The sequence below is a fragment of the Homarus americanus genome, unplaced genomic scaffold (genome assembly GCF_018991925.1).
Source record: "Homarus americanus isolate GMGI-L3 unplaced genomic scaffold, GMGI_Hamer_2.0 scaffold45698, whole genome shotgun sequence".
In the NCBI taxonomy this organism is placed as follows: domain Eukaryota; kingdom Metazoa; phylum Arthropoda; class Malacostraca; order Decapoda; family Nephropidae; genus Homarus; species Homarus americanus.
In genome coordinates this window covers 9,925,738-9,941,755 of record NW_024735554.1, presented here as the reverse complement: position 1 = coordinate 9,941,755, position 16,018 = coordinate 9,925,738, and the positions used below count along the sequence as shown (strand labels likewise).

The following is a 16,018-nucleotide window of genomic DNA, read 5'->3' as shown; positions in this document are numbered from 1 at the left end:
GAACGACTATGCTGCAGGACGACCATGTTGGAGGACGAACATATTGGAGGACGACTATACTAAAGGACGACTATGCTGCAGGACGACCATGTTGGAGGACGAACATATTAGAGGACAACTATGCTGGTGAACACTCATGTCAAAGAACGATCATATTGAAGCACGACTATGCTGGAGGACAACTATACTGGAGGACAACTATGCTGGAGGACGACCATGTTGGAGGAAGACCATGGTCCTCCTCCTCCTCCTCCAAGGTTGTCCTGTGGCCAAAGAAGTACTCACATCCTCATTCTGGAATAAACAAACCACAACACACTCTTGGTGGAATGGTCGACGTTTATTTTGGTCGAGATGTTGGTAGTCATATCTTCCAACTATTACCGTCCAGGTGTACACGGAGTTCCACCTGTCCAATTAGTGGAATATTTATCATACAAATCTTCCAGAATCCGGTGCCCAATTTACACTACCGAGATTTAATTACGATAGATTGTAAACTTTCGTCGTAGAAAACGTTAAGGTTAAAGGCAATAGTAGGAACAACTCAAGAAGGGGACATAATAAAAACTATTTTCCTCTTCCCGCCACCACAATGTTGATCTGGATGACGCGGTAATAATATTTAAGACGAGTTTATTCTTCTTGTAGCTATCGTTAACAAGGCCTCTAATAAATTATCTCATTATCTACCAGCTAATTACCACCATCATCACTAATATTTTGAGTTCCAGGAAGGTGTGACAAACAAGCCAACTGGTGGAGGGCTGAGATCACTAACGAGGAGGATGATGGAGTGTCACCTCAGCCTCCGTCACCCCCCAATCTAGTGTGGGTTAGGACAGACGGTGGTGCTACTGAGAGACGATGGTGATATGACAAGTGTTTTAACTGATATCACATAAATACTCCAAATATTATAAGTATTCCTTGTACCCCGGGTTGGTGATGTAGTCGGGGTGGGACGCGCAACCACCTACTGTACACTACGTATGGAGGTGTAAAAGCGAACGGGACATGAAGAGTTATTCATTCTTCATAAATTCTATTCTTCCTATACTTATTCTCAATCTACTTTATCTTCCTTTGCTTGATGTTCTTGTTATTCTTCTTCTTTGTTTACTTGTTCTTCTTCATTTAATATTTCCTCTTTCGTTGTTGTTTAATCCAGCAATGATTGTATGTAAACACCATATATAATAAGAAATAGTTAAATAAAAACTCCATCACGCGGAAATAAACCAACCACGTCAAGTCAGTCACGAAATATATTAATCAGTCAGTCAGCCAATCAGTCAGTCAGTCGAAGAAGGTAAGAAATGAACTGACACCAAAGCAGCCTCTCTGACATTCGGCCTCAGCCACATCTTGTAAAAACTGGGAACCGCTTGGACAGTATTACCAGAGACCCAGGTGTGACCCAAGCAACACCAGAACCTCCGAGGGTAAATACTAAGTGTCAATAGGTAAACCAACCGCGGATCTGGTAACACTTTTCAGCCTCCTTCCAGAAAATCCTTGAAGGTAAAATCGAGGAGGTTTTTTTTTTTGTTAAGTGTGTCTTCCCTTGAGTGAGTGGGAAACGTGAAGTGAGAGTGATGAAGGAGAGTGGATAAGAGAGGGGAGAATGATGAGGCTTAGGGAAGGAGGGAAGGTGGGGGGAGGAAGGGAATTGAGGAGGAATCAGGTGAGGGAAGGTAGGAGGGAGGTTGAGGAGGAATCAGGTGAGGAATCAGGGTGATTAGACGAGTGTTTGATAAAGACTTGAAGCCTCATACTCTTACACTTTAAGCCTTTCTTCACTACACAATTTACAATGACTTAAAGTGGTTTGAGATTTTAGGTGGATAAGTGAACAAAGGAAGGAGAGAGAGAGAGAGAGAGAGAGAGAGAGAGAGAGTTCCTCCACACATAATACGTATCGCCCAGCCCACAGTCTTATTACATACCGGACCCTGCCAGCCCAAAGCCCGTTCACCTCCCCGCTACCCTTATATAATATTGCCTCCTATCTCACGGCTAACGCGCTGTAGTCTCTTTACTAACATAATACTTCTTCTTTTCAAACTCCTTAAGGGATCATCTTAGGGGTTTTAAGGCGGTAAGATTTTGTTTTTAGATCCCTATGTGTGTGTGTGTGTGTGTGTGTGTGTGTGTGAGCGAGACAAAACCATTATGTTATATTCATTCATCAACACAAGACAACTATATCGTATTATTTTGTACTGATATTAGCGGTCCAACACCCCGCCCCCATTCCTGATTGATGGATTCTTTACGCGGGTGAGAAACGTTTTTTTTTTTTCCAACTTGAGGCTTCGGCCATTGACAAGCTCTTACACACTCTTGTTTTTTTTGTGTGTGTTTAGGTAATCTAATGCCTGTCTTTCCTGTCCTTAGTGAGTGTTTTTTTTTCTTTTAATGCGAGTTTTTCTTGGTGTTTCTTTTTCAAGGCCGGATAATCAATGACCTGTGTTTCTTCCTGTTTTTGTGTTATTACGTATTGGTAAGAGTATTACTTAACAGATATTATGTTTGTTTTTTAATACATTATGTTGACGTTCCCTTCTCTGTTTTTATTTATTGGTAATTGCTTGTTTGTGCTTGTTTGACCTTACTGACACTCCACTCAATCATCATGGAAACTTATTTGTGTACGCGTTTTTGCATTGTGATTTTATCATTATTCTCTATACAATAAATTTCTATGTATTTATTGTCTGTCTGTCTGTCTGTCTTTATCTATCAGTCTATCTGCAAATCAGTCTAACGAAACACAAATGCTAACTAAGAATTCAAACCTTGGTCACACACACACACACACACACAGCACAACGCACAAGGCAACAAGAGTCACAGCAAGTCAGAAGGCAATATTGATTCCTGTTGTAACTTAAGAATCGACACCAGTGACTTGTAGGCGAAAGTGAGAAACCGGATGAGATTTGAGAATCCCAAAAGTGAAAGTGAACCTCGAGTGACCTTCAGGAGGGGTGGGGTGGGGGGTGGGGTGGGGGTGGGGTGGGTAGAGACGAGTAAGGAAAATGAGAGTTTCAGGAGATAAATGGATGACATACGTAAGGTGTATGGTTAAGACAGGGTGAGTAATGTAAGTGTGTGTTTAGGGTGACGTGTACACCACCACCTTGGAACAACATACAGACCATGGCCAACACAGGTCACTCACTGGCGGGAACAACAACAAGAACTACTGCTCTACACGTATTGACTGAGGGGCTGGCCAGCTGACCTCTCCCTCCACCCACACACTATTTCTTTTTACTTTAATCCCGTAAGATTTCGCGGTTTTTTTTTCTTTACCTTAAAAATTCAAAGAAATTTCAAGGCTTTAGTTAAATCTTCAAAAAACAAAATAAAAATCCCAAATATTCGCCTAGAAAATGAGTATTAATTTATTTTGTGTTGTGTAAAGTTTAAAGTTATTTGGGAATTATTGATCTACTGTAATGAAAAAAAAAAGTGACATTGGTGTGAGAAATAAACCTTCATTAGCGGACTATTTTCTGACAAATTTGTGAATGAAAAACCGATTTTTTTTTTATTGAGAGTTTGGTCTGAGTTGTAAAATGTTTTCTAAATAATTGTCATCGTCTAATTAACCCTTAATTATTATTTTAGGGTTTTTATTACTATAACTTATTGGAAATTTGTTCATGTGAGGAGAAATTTATTCTACATCACAAACACCACCAACCACAACACCAACCCACCACCCACACCGCTACACAACCCACACCACACACACACACACACACACACCACAACCCACACCACTACACCACCCACACCATAAACACACTTCTCACCACCCACACCGCTACACAACCCACACCACACACACACACACACACACACACACACCCACACACCACAACCCACACCACTACACCACCCACACCACACACTTCTCACACACACACACACCACAACCCACACCACTACACAACCCACACACACACACCACAACCCACACCACAACCCACACCACTACACCACCCACACCACACCATTTCTCTCCATATCAAGACGCCTCAGAATAACTCACTAAAGTGAACTTAACAATGAAAGTCACGTTAGGTTAAGTTAGGTTAGGTTAGGTTAGGTTAGGTTAGGTTAGGTTAGGTTAGGTACTGTATTTATTGTGGGTTAAAGCGATCACTGTGTTGCGAAGTCAGTTATGAAGAGAAACAGAAAAGGGAGAGAACGAAATAGAGAAAGAAAGATAGAGATAGAGAGATAGAAAGAGAATAAAAGAAAGATAGAAAGAACGAAAGAGAGAGAGAGAAAGCGAATGAGAACGTTATAGAGAAAATGGGATTGAGAAAGAAAGGGAGACAAACAGAAAGATAGAATGAGAGAGATAGAGATAGAGAGAGAAGAAGAATGAGTGATTGAAAGAGAGCGAGACAAGAAACAGACGTAAATAGAAAAAAAGAGAACACGAGAAATATATATACTGTATATATATATATATATATATATATACGAAAGATAAAAAAAGAAAAAAGAATTCGACCGAAAACATTAGCAAGAATCCTTAGCAAACTAAAGAATACAACTCCTTTAGGGTGTTTTAAGGACACAACAACCTCTAGTGTGTCCTAAACTGAAAACACAGGAATAAAGTTTGCTCTGTACGAATCGAAAAACATAATTATTACACTACTAACATTTTTATGTAAACTTTTGATAATCCATGGATTGTTTTTCTGTTTCGTAATTAGATAAACACGGACTGATATTTATAAATTTTAAGCTAAGGAGTCAGTGGCATATTGATGGCTTAAATAAGTATATGCTATGTTAATATATGTACCATGTCTGTGATTAAGTGTGTATAAAAATAATATATTGTTATTTCTCATCCAGAGACTGGGAAAAGTACCTGCCTGATACCATACACCAGTATTCACAACATACAACATTACCCATCACATATAACATACACAGCATACACCATACACACAGCATACACCATACACACAGCATACACCACAAACAAATTCACCATACACAACATACACCACACACAGCATGCAATATACACAATATATACCATATACAACGTGCATCATACACAACATACATAACACACACCATACACATTATACACCATTACTCACAATATGCATCATACACACCATACACCATTACTTACTTCATACACCATACATACCATACACATAATACACTATCATTCTGTCTCTCAGGTGATTGAGTGACATATTACGCATCCTTGAATAAATTAGCTTTAAATGCGTATATGACGTAATAAATCACGTATTCTAATGTGCCTCCGTGAATAACAGTCAGCGTGTGTATTAAAGAGTACCGTTCACACTGCTACAAGTACTAGTAGTATATAAGTGAACTTTTGTAAGTATTGTAAGTTGTTTTTTACTGTTACCAAAACAATAACAGGAAATAATTCTAAAGTGCCTAGGTAAAGTAGGTATTTAAGTACGTTTCTAAGTATAAGTCTCAGTTCGAATAAGGTCTGAATCATACCAGTAAGAAATTGTACGTATTAAAGTTACCTATGACGATTTCTAAGTATTTATGTTGACGTCAAAGGACTGTATCTATGAACGTTGTAAAGTAACTTAAGATGTCTCAATAGATACTCAAAGCAATAACAACAAACAAATCGAAGAGTGCTGTTTTGTGTGTGTGTGTGTGTGTGTGTGTAACATTTAGGAAGACTCGCTGCCTGTAGGGTCACTAGGTTTGGTATCTTGTAAATGTGTGGCAACTACATCATGATGTAGTTGTACTCGTATGGCCACTACAAGACTGGTGCAAAGGTTTCGTCAGTAGAGGATGTGCAGATAGATGTGACTACTACAGAAGAATATAGGAGGTGTGGGTCACAACAAGATGATGTAGAGATGTGGCCTCTGCAAGATTGGTATAGATGTATGTAGGCACTACATGTGGGTGTGGAGTATTGGCCACTATAAGTTGTCAAGGTGGCCATCACAATCAGATAATAAGGTTAGATCCCATTAATAAAATGTCGAGATGTGGCCACTATAACACTATAAGGCGTGTGGCCATCGCAAGAGGTTGTGGATATAGGACCATCAAAAGGGAATACAGAGGTGTGACCTCTACAACAGGGAGTAGATGTGTGGCCACTACATGAAGGGGTAGAGGTGTGGCCACTACAAGAGGGGGAAGATGTGTGGCCACTACAAGAAGGGGTAGAGGTGTGGCCACTACATGAAGGGGTAGAGGTGTGGCCACTACAAGAGGGGGAAGATGTGTGGCCACTACAAGAAGGGCAGATTACTCACAAGAGGGTAGATGTGGCCAATTAAGCATGAAGGGGCAGTGTGTACACTACAAGAGGGATGTGGCCACTACAATACGGGGTAGACAAAATACTACAAGAGGGGGGCAGATGCACACCACGAAGGCAGAGGTGCACACCACAAGATAGGTAGATGTGTACACTACAAGAAGGGGTAGAGGTGGGCCACTACAAGATGGGGTAGATGTGGCCACCTTCTCACAAGAAGGGGTAGAGTGTGTGGCCACTACAAGATAGGCAGGATGTGCGCCACTACAAGAAGGGGTAGATAAGGGCCACTACAAGATAGGTAGACGTGTGGCCACCATAAGAGGGGGTAGAGATGTGGCCACTACAAGAGCGGGGGTAGAGGGGTGTGGCCACCAAAAAGAGGGGGTAGATGTGTGGCCACCACAAGAGGGGGTAGAGTGTGTGGCCATCACAAGAGGGGGTAGAGTGTGTGTGGGCTACTACAAGAGGGGGTAGAGTGTGTGGCTACTACAAGAGGGGGAGGTGTGGCTAATTACAAGAGGGGGTAGAGGTGTGGCTACTCATGGGGGGTAGAGGTGGCCACTACAAGAGGGGGGTAGAGGTGTGGCCACTACAAGAGGGGGTAGCGTGTGGCCACTACAAGAGGTAGAGGTGGCCACTACAAGGGGGGGGTAGAGGTGGCTAATTACAAGGGGGGGTAGAGGTACACATAAAAACCTAAGTAGGGTTATTGATTATGTTGTAAGATGGATGAAATGGTGAGGCTTCACCCTCTCCCCTCTACTACTTCACCCTACTACTTCACCCTCTCACCCTACTGCTTCACCCTCTCCCCTACTACTTCACCCTCTCACCCTACTGCTTCACCCTCTCCCCTACTACTTCACCCTCTCCCCTCTACTACTTCACCCTACTACTTCACCCTCTCACCCTACTGCTTCACCCTCTCCCCTACTACTTCACCCTCTCCCCTCTACTACTTCACCCTACTAGTTCACCCTCTCACCCTACTACTTCACCCTCTCCCCTACTACTTCACCCTCTCCCCCTACTCCTTCACCCTCTTCTTCACCCACAAGTTTATTCAAGTGTTATTCCATTATCTTCCTCACCTCTTTTCATTTACCGCTGACGAAATGAAACGTTTATTAAACCGGATATGACGAGAGAGCAATCATAGTTTCACTCCTTTGTTTTCCTCGTATTTCCTATTCATTATCGTATTGTGTTTCCTCATATTTCGTCCGCAAGACATAAGAGATATTTACCACAAAAAAATCGCTTTCCAGAAACGCAATTACATCACTTGGTATAACCCGTGGCGGTGGATAATCGTCCATACTTCGTCTCACGTTTGGACACGAAGGGCTGAACTAAGAACGTTCATAGTGTGTTTAATTATATATATATGTATTTTATGAGGTTTTCACGTTATATGGGGTTAAGTAAAGCTATGATAATCGGTAATTTATAGGTAATATAGAGGAAAATAAGAGTAGGGTTCTCTGGGGTCAGTCGCCGTGGTCAGAGTCATTGGATGCGTTTCGTGAGCGGAGGGGAAACAAAGTTGAATTATTAAGTAGTGAGTGAAGATTCCCATGAATACCATGACCTGGTGAGTGAGTGTTGTATGCGGGCCTGCAGTCAGCCTACTTTATGACATCGTGGGTGCAGGTTCTCGAACCCTACACAGTGCATAATTGACGTAAACTTCTCACACGTCACAAGTCATCCCAACCTTTGGGCTCAGCTGATCGCCCAAAACAAATACCAGTGAACTTTATGACCAGATTCCATTGATCTATTGTCAATGCCAATAGGTATAATCACGCTCCATGTTGACTTAATCCTAACCACAGGGTCTCTTCCGAGCTCATTCACCTTCCACTTCCAAAAACAAGACATTTTTTAAGTCATAACCACTAGGAGAGGCACACAAGAGAGGGAGATAACCTGTCTTTAAATGGACTTACCTTTCTTGGAGGTGGCTGCATCCTGACATTAATCCTAACCTGAGTGTTTATGTTGTATTAAGAAGTTTAAGGTTGCACACGGTTCACCAGTGCTCCCCCACCTCCACACTGGCTACCATACTACTCCCTTCCCTGTGGCTCTTCCTTCCACGCCACGCCCTCCCCGCACATACTCATTCCAGCCGAGGTTGCTTATTTCTATGTACCGCCCACACCTCGTCCTGCCACCTCTTTCCCACGCTTTGCTATTTGTCCGTGAGGCAAAGGGGGGTCCTCCTGCATGATTTTAGAATGAATAAATCGCCTTTACTAATCAATAGCGGAATAGAAGGATGTCGATAAGAGAGTAACCGGTTCACAGGGGGTGGGGGCGGCGCGAGGAAGAGCCAGTAACGATCCAGTCGGTGGGGGAGTCGGACGGGATCAGTTGCCAGTCACGGCGAGGATATTCGTATTCATTTTACCGTAAATTACTCCACCATATCTTAAAGTCCGCTCGTGCCGTGTGTTTACAGGGAGTGGCTGAACGCCGTTTGTTCACTCTGTGGTATTCGGGCATCGATTTTATTGTTCGATTGTGAGGGAGGCTCAATCGAATCCCGTTAACTGCAGCCCGAAAGATTCCCCTCTCTCCCTCTCCCTCTCTCTCTCGCTGAGCTGTCGACCTCCCCTCCCGTGTTAAGAGTATACACCAGTATGACCTCTATGTCTTGGTACATTACTAACCAAGCAAAAATAATAATGGTATGGATAACGTTATATTGTACTGTTGCCATGATGGAAATAATATACCTAGACATATGTGTTGTTTTTGTCGGGGGTAGAGTCTTTCAATATCACTGCAAGGACCAATATATATTTTTTTTCTACATCTTTCATGAAGGTAAACACGGACGAGATCTGGGAGTAAAATTCCCTGTGCCGTCCATCACCATTTTTATTTATTTTTTGATTACGTTTAGTCGGCCCGCTGCCAGCCCGCTTGCTCTGACCTAACTGAAGATTTTTTTTTTTCGCGCGAGAGGGGATTTTTTTCATAAATATTTTTAATAAACGTTGCCGACCATCAGAAAGGAAAAATAATTTGGTTAGCCCAATGTTCGCCCGTTTTTCCTGACTTGACTGAACGATGTTTATAGTTCAAGATCGGAGGTTTCCCTTCAGATCCACCAATGTACAGTTCAAACGTATACGACAAACTCCACACGAACGCAGATGATAAAAGTTTTATAAATTTTACTTTCATCAGTTTTTCATTTCCTCTTTACAAATGAGAAAATATAATTATTGTTACCGAAGATAAAAAAATACTTAAATAAATAGTTTGTTCCCCTGCCATGTTTACAATTTCTTCTCGTTTTTGGCGGGAAAATTGAATTCTGAAAGCATGATGTAATATTTTATGGCGACCTTTATTTTCTAGTCTTTGGTGAGTCTTAGGAAACTTTGGTCGATTTTTTACGCCTTAAGAAATTTTGGTGGAAAATACTTGGAAGGATCTCTCTCTCTCTCTCTCTCTCTCTCTCTCTCTCTCTCTCTCTCTCTCTCTCTCTCTCTCTCTCTCTCTCTCTCTCTCCATACACCCCCCCCATGCACTCACTTTCCCACGCACACTCCTTTGCACTCTCTCAGAACACCCTCTCCCTCCCACACACTCTCTCCTTCTCTGCCTTCCTCCCACACACACTCTCCTACTGTCTCTCTTCCTCTCACTGTTTGCCACACACTCTTTTCCTCCCATTTATTTTCCTATGCACTCTCCCACTCACTCTCTTCAACGCACTGTCACACACTCTGACATGTAAATTATCAGTCTTCACGTTACAACTTTACCAGTCATAGTAAATGAATACTTGTGACCATGTCTACACCTTTTTTCACGCCTCATTGACTTTTTTTTTAATAAAAAAAGGCAAGTCGATGAATTACTCGAAATTTTTCATTTGATTTCAATATTTCTCGCGTTAAGGCCAAATTTTATGCCTAAAACGACTTATAATAGTTTTATTTAGACTTAAAGCAAACTTTCGACAAACAGTATTTGAATCGGCCGTTCGCATATTCAAGTGACAAATGACCAAACAAATTTGACATTTATGTCCATGAATACACACTTGCCATCCTGAGTGGACATTTCTCCATCTCAAACAACATTTGTCAACATTTGGCCTTAGGGAAGCATAAAGTAACTGGTGTGGTAGAATAGTTACCAATGATGTCATCTGTCTTAAAATATGTGGTGAATCTTAGTCAAGATATTTCTGTCAAAACCTTAAATGAGGGTTACGGTCCGTAGACAAAACCATTTTCTCTCTAAAATCTTAATGTCAATAATATTCCAGTAAACTGTATATTCTGTATCTGACATAACCAATAAATAAGAAGTTGCTAGGTAAGTAGATCAGATACATAGATAAATACAATAAATCTACAGATAGGTTAGGTTAGGTTAGGTTAGGCGGAAGTAAAAGAAAATGAACGAAAACTAGGAAACGTTAATATAATAGAAAGACAGGTAGACAGGTAGACAGAGAGAGAGAGATTACCTGTTTCGATGGTACTAGGGAAAGTTAGGTTGTTAGGCATCTTGGTAATAACCTTAATGATTACGTTGCCTCCACACATCCGTCACCCATCACCTGTCACCCTACACCCGTCATCTTACACCCATTACCCTGCGCTCGTCACCTGTCACCCTACACCCGTCATCTTACACCCATTACCTTACACCCATTACCCTACGCTCGTCACCTGTCACCCTACACCCGTCATCTTACACCCATTACCCTACGCTCGTCACTTGTCACCCTACACCCGTCGTCTAACAGCCGTCACCTTATACTTGTCACCTGTCACCCTACGCCCGTCATCTTACACCCATTACCTTACACCCATTAACTTACACCCATTACCCTACACCCATCACCCCACAACCATCACCCTCCACCCATCACCCTGCAACCATCACCCTACATCCATCACCCTACACCTAATACCCTGCACCCATCACCCTACAACCATCATCCTACAACCATCACCCTACAACCATTACCCTACAACCATCACCCTATAACCATCACCCTACAACCATCACCCTACAACCATTACCCTACAACCATCACCCTACAACCATCACCCTACAACCATCACCCTACAACCATCACCCTACACCCATCACCCTACAACCATTATATTATCCTAAAACCATCACCCTTCACCCATCACCCTACAACCATTACCCTAAAACCATCACCCTTCACCCATCACCCTACAACCATCACCCCATCGAATATCAAAACATTTATATTATTTCCCTCTACACAAGACACAGAGAAAGCCGAAGGTTGCTAACGACGGACTCCGGTCATTAGCTCTCGGTAATTTCCAATGGAGTCTTGGGTTAATGGAACATTATATTACATTAGGTGGGGATCATCGAGATACTCTGGGAGGTAAAGGGATAGGGAGGAGGTCAAAGGTCTATTGGTTCATAGATTGGACGCTTTTAGACACCTTCACTAATTCATAATACATTCTCTTTGTTTACCTTCTTGGTTCCCAGTACATGTGAGAGTTTCATTGTTTACAGTATTCATTCTGTTGAGACGATCACACTACTTCAGGAACATGTGTGGGCTGTTAAGTTTACCTGGTGTGTCTGTCATGTTTTTATCTGACAAGTGAGTGTATACTGTATGTCATGCACGGCTGTGAGAAGTATACCTATCGTGTGTGTCTTGTTATCTGTACTCTATGTGACTCTGTCATTTATGTCTAGCATATGTGGCTCTGTCATTTATACCAAACATATGTGACTGTCATTTACACCTAACATATGTGGCTCTGTCATTTACACCTAACATATGTGGCTCTGTCATTTACACCTAACATATGTGGCTCTGTCATTTACACCAAACATATGTGGCTCTGTCATTTACACCTAACATATGTGGCTCTGTCATTTACACCTAACATATGTGGCTCTGTCATTTACACCTAACATATGTGGCTCTGTCATTTACACCTAATATCTGCTGCTACCCTCCAACAACACACAGACACATCACTAGACTCCGGGAAGACGAGGGAGGAGAGTGGGCACGAACGAGGGTTGAGAGTGGCTCCTCGACTAAGCCAGACACAAGAGATAGCTTATAGGGATGAGCCAGGATGGGTTATGGGCAGCTGAGGTATTGATCATTGTCTATCTAGTGATGGACGGAGGCACTGACTGATCATCGCCTTGTCCTGATTGATGTCGGTCTGTGTGTCTGTGATGATGTAATTCCTCGTTGTCTATGCTTCTTTGTGGTGATATAATTCTTCTCCTAGATGTCTGTGACTGCAATCTATCTATTTTTATCTACATCTATCAATCTATCTATCTATCTAAACACACTTCAACAACACCATCATCAAATAATCATACTCATCACCCTAACATACATACTCTCCTTATACTCAAACGTTACTCTCGGGGTCATGGTACACGTACACACACACACACACACACACACACACACACACACACACACACACACACACACACGTATACGTACACCAGTGCCCCCGTCTGCCCTCGCGACACTCACCGTAATAGCCTCCACACCTGAACTCGAGGTAACAGGTATAAGGACACACTAATTGCTCCCTCCCTGGACTGTCAGAGAGGTGCAATTTCGGGCGAGTGTGTGTGTGGTGGGCCGACATTGTAATTACACCGAGCCATGCAGGGGCAACAATGTAAAGTATACCTGTGCAATGGGACCTCTCTGTAGCATTGTAACCGGGATATTATGGGATATAAGCACCTTGCAACTTCGACTTTTGGAATAATCTTCTTTGCAACATGAATATTTTGGGCTGATTTCCAACATGTAATCGGCAAATTTGTGATTACTTGTAATATATTATAACAGTTGGTATATTATTACTATTTCCCATATTGCAAGACCCACCATATTACAACAGAGGACATATTGCGGAATTTACAATATTGCATCACTCTCCACATCAAAATACATGACATATTGGGAAAGCCGACACTATTAAAACACTTACTATATTGTACGCCTATATATCACTATATTTTGCTCCAATATAACAGAACAGATAATTATATAACGCCTGCCCCACACACACACCTCCTCTCCTACATTATATAACTTGCTCTGTTATATCACCTGTTATGCTACAACATTTATATTATATCTATCTATCTATTTATCGATCTATCTATCTATCTATCTATCTATATATCTATCAGGTACCACCATATCTTACCTGAATAACCAGCATGAACTCTAAAGACACACTTTCTCCTCACAAGTAACCAAACCTAACTTAACCTATACAAGTACTATGGTTAATATCCTGTTGGTTGACTGACTCTCTCTCTCTCTCTCTCTCTCTCTCTCTCTCTCTCTCTCTCTCTAAAGGAACAGGATAAACCCGTCACACTTTAATCAACATCACATTTACCTCGTCTTTGTGTGGTAATGTAACCCCATATTGTCTGCTTTCTAGGGGAGAGGGACGTGTCAAGGATTAGTGTTTGTTTGTGTGTCGGGTGAAGTTCTTTCGGGTTTTTTTTACGGTTTGTGATTGTTATTTTTGTTTGTGTGTTAGTTTTATAGATAAAGTCTTCTCTTGTCGTTTGTATGTATGTATGTATGTATGTGTCAAATTTGTTTGTGTGTTTGTTTTATAGATAATGTCCTGTTTGTTGTTGTTGTTGTTGGTGGTGGTGGTGGTAATGTCAAGCGATGGCCATTGTTATTGTTTATACTCACGTGACCACACACCTGGGGGGGAGAATAACACCTGTCCTTCACTCACCTGTCTGTATTATAAAAGTCTCACATGTATTCACTAGTAAGTCCTGTACCATTCTCCTCTTGTATGTGACATTAATTCAGTAATAATAATAATAATAATAATAATAATAATAATAATAATAATAATAATAATAATAATAATAATAATAATAATAATAATAATAATAATAATAATAATAATAATAACGATACAAAGATTAATAACAATAATAAAACTAATGAGAACTATAATGCTGACACTAATATCAAAGGTATTGATAATTGTTTAATTCTCAGAGGTGGCAATACATAATATATACCACCAATTGTATTTCATATTACATTATAAAAATCACTTAATCACCTAAGCCCTTGTGACGCAGAACTCAAGCGACTCGTGTGACCTTTGAGATTTGCTGTTAATAATTGTAAATTGGTTTGTATGGACATCACAGTTACTTTCCTCAGGTAGGTCAGTGTTAATTGTCGCAGGTGAGTTAATTGTCTGGATGGTTCAGGTGTCAGGTGAGTTAAAGACCATTATCTTAGTAATTGTTTAACCCTTCCTCCTCGTCCTCTTCCCCCTTGTGTGTGTGTTTCGATTATATTTGACCGTAATGTTTGTGAAAGGGGAAACATTTTTTTTTATTTTCCTTTTCCAACATTTCATGGAGGTGTTCGTTATGATAAATGTAATTAAACACCTCCCCATCCCCCCACCCTACTCTCTCTCTCTCTCTCTCTCTTTGATTACTTGGTGTATCTATAAGACAAGTGTTGTGAATGAGACGGCATATAAACTGTCACAAGTAACTGTCATAAATGTCTGTCAAAAAACCTGCCATAGAAACTCCATAAATATCCTGTTACAAATTTCATATCACCTGAAATTTGGGCACCCGTTTTTTATCGTAATGATTAAACATTCTATGCTAACGGGAATCTAACCTAATCACACCTTACCCTACCTAACCCCTCTAGGCATCGTTTAGGTATTTAATCATCAGGTGAAATAAAGCTGAAGTATCTAATCTTCAAGTGTATTCATTCTTATTCTGATATATCGTATTGCTCCGAGAATCTTCAATAATCATCCAGACTTTCTATACAATGTCAACAAATGCAACAAGCTCTTCCTCCTCGACTATACCTTAGCTAAACATTTCTTAATCATAACTATCTAATACTCCCGTCGTGTGTTAAAATTCCTGCAATTTTTTATTATTGTTTATTTTCACAGTCTTCTTACATGCTTCTGCTCCCCACTAGAGATTTTCGCGGAAACTACAGTACAACCATTTACTGGGAACACCTGGTGCCGTAGACCACATGACCTAATTACTTATATCAGTTTTTAATAATTTGTTAAGTAATTGTGTAGTTTGTATTTAGGGAAGAACAAGAGGTATGGAGTTTTGTGTATTTATATGTGTTACTTAAGTACAACGGCTTGATGATGATGAAACAGTCCACTCCACAGAGAAAACGTGAGCTTAGGCGCCACGTGTTGGAAAGATAGGTTCTGGAGATTATTGTTTACATTTTGACGGTGAATAATTAGAGCAACGTCAACAAATACTGATGTGGAATATTGAAGTAATCATAATATATTTTCTTTTTTTTTTTCTTCCTCTTCAATTTTTCTTTCGTAATATCTTCTTTCTCTTCATCACCTGAATAATGTTTCCTGGTAAGGGAGAATATTTTATTAGGTACATTTACCGTGATTGATTCTGCACTTTTCTGTCCACTATTTTTCCTGGTTGTTCCTTCATCGTAAATGTTCAGAATGGAGGCAAATATCTTGCATCTTCTTCCCTTCTTCCTCATTTTCTTCTCGTCTTTCTCTCATCGCCGTTCTCTTGCCTCTCTTCGTCTCTTTTTCCCTCTTTGATATCCTCTTCTTCCCTTTCTTTAATCTTCCT

The 16,018-nt window shown here is 40.8% G+C and overlaps 1 long non-coding RNA gene across 1 annotated transcript in view; it reads right to left on the bottom strand.

Moving 5' to 3' along the window:
- The window catches only part of LOC121871504, a 72,184-nt gene extending 63,570 nt beyond the window's left edge, over positions 1-8,614 (bottom strand). Inside the window, exon 1 of the long non-coding RNA XR_006089883.1 lies at positions 8,278-8,614. This is a non-coding gene — a long non-coding RNA (uncharacterized LOC121871504). The remainder of the gene's footprint in view (positions 1-8,277) is intronic.
- Between the last annotated feature and the right edge of the window lie 7,404 nt (positions 8,615-16,018).